Source organism: Portunus trituberculatus, chromosome 15, assembly GCF_017591435.1.
Source record: "Portunus trituberculatus isolate SZX2019 chromosome 15, ASM1759143v1, whole genome shotgun sequence".
Taxonomy (NCBI): domain Eukaryota; kingdom Metazoa; phylum Arthropoda; class Malacostraca; order Decapoda; family Portunidae; genus Portunus; species Portunus trituberculatus.
The window spans coordinates 7,568,629-7,573,628 of NC_059269.1; the positions used below are offsets into that span (position 1 = coordinate 7,568,629).

At 42.9% G+C, this 5,000-nt stretch overlaps 1 long non-coding RNA gene across 2 annotated transcripts in view; it reads right to left on the bottom strand.

Moving 5' to 3' along the window:
* LOC123504275 overlaps positions 1-5,000 on the bottom strand; it is a 58,240-nt gene that overhangs the window by 37,718 nt on the left and 15,522 nt on the right. Inside the window, exons 1-2 of one of the 2 annotated variants that reach the window (XR_006674781.1) lie at positions 4,127-4,448; positions 367-402 (exon numbers count right to left, since the gene is read on the bottom strand). This is a non-coding gene — a long non-coding RNA (uncharacterized LOC123504275). Of the gene's footprint in view, positions 1-366; positions 403-4,126; positions 4,449-5,000 lie in introns of those variants that run through there. The other variant, XR_006674782.1, reaches the window with a different exon arrangement.

A 5,000-nucleotide genomic window follows, 5' to 3' on the forward strand; every position in this document is an offset into this window, starting at 1 on the left:
GAGGACGAAGAGGACGAGGAGGAGAACAAAGAGGAGGAGGAGATGGAAACGAGGCTAAGCAAGGGACACAAAATGCATGTAATAATAATAATTACTCTGTAATGGGAGAGAGAGAGAGAGAGAGAGAGAGAGAGAGAGAGAGAGAGAGAGAGAGAGATGGATAAACATCTAAAAATCCAAAGACAATGACAATAATAATAATAATAATAATAATAATAATAATAATAATAATAATAATATCAACAGCAACAACAACAACAATAATAGTAACAATACCAGCACCACATACACAATCACCATCACTATCACTACCATTATACTACAACTAATAACTGTAATCACAAACTCTCCATCAAATCAGCTTACCTCAGCAGCGCCTCAGCTCAGCACGGACACTCACACCTGCAAAGAGGAAGCCAAGGTGAGTACTGAGATAGTGAGGACAGTGGAGAGAAAGGAAGAGAGAGAGGGACTGGAGAGAGGGAGAGGGAGTAACACGTGGGGGGAGACACGTTAATGATGGATAAATATTGTCATTAAACCCTTCAGTACCATGACGCATTTCTGTATTCATTCTGCTTACTATTTGGTGATTTTATACAGCTTCAGAAACTCATATGTGGGATTAAAATAGTGAAGACTGTGGCCATTAATCTTCTGACCTCTATTGGCCCTTCCTAATGCAAATAAAATACACAAATCTCGGAGTAAAAATGTGTCCCAGTATTGAAAGGGATACTCATTACTAAGTTGACCATTTTGTTCTATTTATATTATTTTCAAAATTTCTCGCGCATTTTTTAAGCTTTGGGTACGTTTTTTTTATGTATTTGAGAGAAAGTGGATTATTAATATGAGTATGTGGTGAGTGAGCATTATCTCTCTCTCTCTCTCTCTCTCTCTCTCTCTCTCTCTCTCTCTCTCTCATGGTGTGTGACCTAGTTAATAATAATAATAATAATAATAATAATATTATTATTATTATTATTGTTATCATTATTATTCTAATAGTAATAATAATAATAATAATAATAATAATAATAATAATGTTAGTGATAACATTGATATAATAATAATATTACTATTATCATTATCATTATTGTTATCATTATCATTATTATTATTATTATATATAATAATAATAATAATAATAATAATAATAATAATAATATTTTTATTATTATTAATAAAAATAATAAACATAATATCAATAATATAATAATGATAATGATAATAGCAAGAAGAACGAAAATAAAAAAAGGAGAGACAGAAAAGGAAAAGAAGTAAAAAAGAGAAAATAAAAGAGGAGGAGGAGGAGGAGGAGGAAAACAGTATTAACAACAACGACAACAACAACAACGACGACAACAACAACAACAACAACAACAACAACAACAACAATAACAACTTCATATCTCCTTAAGAAAATATACACTTTTCTTTAACTTTAAAACCAACAATAATGCAATGAAAAATAACAAACAGATAAATGTGTGTGTGTGTGTGTGTGTGTGTGTGTGTGTGTGTGTGTGTGTGTGAGAAACAGGAGCAGTAGCAGAAGCAGCAGGCAAGCAGAACAGACAGGACAGACAGACGAACAAACAAACAGACAGACAGACAGACAGCTCGGCGCATCATCACATGTTACTCGCCGCGCCCGACAGCCGCCGCCGCCCTCAGCTCCAGTACTCCGCCAGTGTTTATCATGCAATATAGATACTGAAGGTCATACTAAATAAGTCTCTTCATTTCTAAGAGTTTCTGAATAAGAGTGTAATTTTCTACAAGGTTCTTCTGGGAATTGGTGGTTTAAAATGATACTGTTCGAATGATGAACGTTTGATTTTTGCAAACCAGGAACAACTTGGAAAATGAATATGACCAATGTTTACTGACATTTCTCGTAATATTGCGAGTCAAGTGTAGCAGAGGGGAACAGAAGGCAAAGAGTGACAGTAAATATGAAAGCAACAGGGGAAGGGAAATTTAATAACCCGTGTGCAATGATAAAACGAAACTGCTGCACGCGTGTGTGTTTGTAATAATGAATCCAACTAACGTAACTTATTCATAAAGGAAACGGCAACAAAGAAAATACATTAGAGACAGTCCCTCAATAATACTTGTATACCCGTGTCCATCTTCGTCCATATATAAACATCTAATTTCCCTAAAACCTTCATCATACTGACAACGTAAACACTTAACATAAACAAATAAAAAGCTACAAGACACTATCAGCCATACACGTACAAACAACCTTTTAAGTCTATTTCAGTTATATGCTACTTATTTCAGAACCAGTTAATGTCCCTCGGCCTTTTTGCGGTGGTGAAGGAAAAGCTTGAAGGTGCTTGGAGAGTATACTGTCTATTCTCTCACATCCTTCAAAACTGTCCTTTTCCTGCTCTCCCTCATACAGCCAGTCATGCACTCGTTACTATCCTTTTCACTCGCATGCAATTATTCACTAAATGTATCTTTCCGTTCATTTCGAGCAAGCTTAACCCCTTTCCCGCTTTCCGTGCGTGCGAAGGGTGCAATAGGGTGCTTGTATACGAGCGAGCACCAAATCACCACATCATCACCAAATTACATGACAATATGAAGTGAGCCAGGATCTATACAGCACCTCAGCCTCTAATTTTCAGTTCCATTCTGGTAAAGAGGTATTGAAAGTCCTGATCTCTCTCTCTCTCTCTCTCTCTCTCTCTCTCTCTCTCTCAGCCTACCTATCCAACAATAACTTTCCCATTTCTACTCCTCACGTCTTTCTATTCTACTTTGCCGTGCACTATCTATTGCTATTTCCACCACCCACACTAACATACACAGCCATATTGTCGTCTATACAGCCAGCCACCTATTGCCATTCCAGCTTCCAGGAGGAACTTGCAATGTTTATGTCTCTTCATCAATTGTATCCATTATGTATGTAGATAATACGTTTCCTCATGGAAGTGTCCGTAAGTGTCCGTGCGTGTGTCTGTCTGTGAGTGTGCCTCCTTAATTTGACACGAGAAATAGAATGCATGACAAGGAAGAAAGGAAAGTGTAAAAGTAAGAAAGCACCTTACGAAAATTAGACTGAAAGACAACTCGGTCAGAACATGTAGTGATAATATAGCCAGATAGATAAATAAATAAACAAACGAATGAATAAATAAATATACCATATAATTAATATAACTTGGTGATTATAAACAAAACCTGTAAAAAAAGAAAGGACAACAAATAAAGCTTAGTGAGGCCAAAGACAGCTTGATGAAGAAAGAGACTGACTGGTGAGGACAAACAATTTGGTAAGCACAAAGAGCCTGGTGAGGACAGAGGCACCGCAATGAGGACTCTAACAGCCAGCTGAAGACAGAGACAACCTGGTGAGGACAGAGACAGCCTGATGAGGATGAAGAGAGCCTGGTGAAGGCAGAGACAGCTTGGTGAGGATAGAGACAGGCTGATGACGACATGAACAGACTAATGAGGACTATGGCAGACTAATGAGGGTAGGGACAACCAGCCTGACGAGGAGAGATACAGCCTAGTGAAGTAAGGAACAGCCTGACTAGGACATGGACGGCCTGTTGATAGTGAATACAGTCTGGTGAGAACAAGAATAACGTGGTGAGGACAAAGACGGCCTGCTGAGGACAAAGACAGCCTGGTGAGGACAGAGACAGTCTGATTGAGGACAGACAGTCTGATGAGGACATAGACAGCCTGGCGGGGATAGAGACAGCCTGGTGGGGACAGAACCAGGCCGATAAGGACAGGGACAACCTGGCGTGGACAGCGACAGTCTGGCATGAATCGGTAACGAACATTCCCAAAGGGATTGTTCTTTTGAATGGGTGCAGGGGGATGGAGGGGGGAGAAGGAGCGAGAGGGGGGGAAGGCGCTGGTTGACATAATAGAGGATCATCTTACACCCCTCCCGCCCCAACCAGCCGCCCCCCTCGCCGCCTCACACCACTGCCACGTCTCGCCCTCACAGCCCCTCAACCTTCAGCTACGCCTGCAGGTCCCGCACACACTCCTGCACGCCCTGGGCCCTCACCTGCCGCGGCCGCGTCCCCACGGTCCGTGAGCAATTTCCCCGAACAGAAAGAGAGGCACGGACACCTACCTGAGCCGACGGACAGACGCGTGGAAAAGAGGAGGAAGAAAACACCCGTCGGGGTTGAGAGGCGGCAGCATCAGCGACACACCTCACCAGCACCTCCCTAGCACAACACTGGCCCTCACCATGCTAGCAAACCACACGTCCTCCGCCACCCGTCGGCACTACTCCTACCACGACCACAGTCACCACACCACCTCGAAAGCACTCACTGCACTCAATAACCATTAAATCCTATTGACTCCCGGCGGTAAGTTAGTAATCTCCACACGAAGAAACCTTTACACAAATTTTGATCCACCAATGTGTTTTCATTTTATCTCCCAGAGCAATTCCGGTCCTCGGCCTGCTGGCGACGGATGACTAGCCCCGCCCATCACACCGCCCACTAGACCGACCAGCAGCCGCCCCAGCCAATCACCGTGCAGAGGCGGATCTTCACTGACCAATGAACTCTGCGTTATTTCCGTGCCATCCGCCTCCTCGCTCTTGTCTGTGGCTGTCAAATGCCGTGTCAAAATTGAGATGCAAGCAGGAGTGGGCCGAGACGGGGCGCGCGAATTAGACAGCAACTTGACAGATATGATGGACATGTGTGAGCGACCGACCACCCCGCCGCCTGGACCCGCGGCCAGACAAAAACACGCCAGAGGGGCCCGCCCACCTCGCACCCGCCTCACGTTTTTAGCTCCGACACCCAGCAGAAAGCTCACTCATTCCCTCCCTTCCTTCCAGCCTCCCTCCCCATTCCCCAGCTCTCTAGTCACTACAAATTTTACATCCCTATACATTTTCTCCCCTTTTTTTCATTATTATTATTCCTGTGTTTGTTGGTGTGAGGTACGCACGGTGACTGTCCACTGTTTTCCCCCAAGCAGGC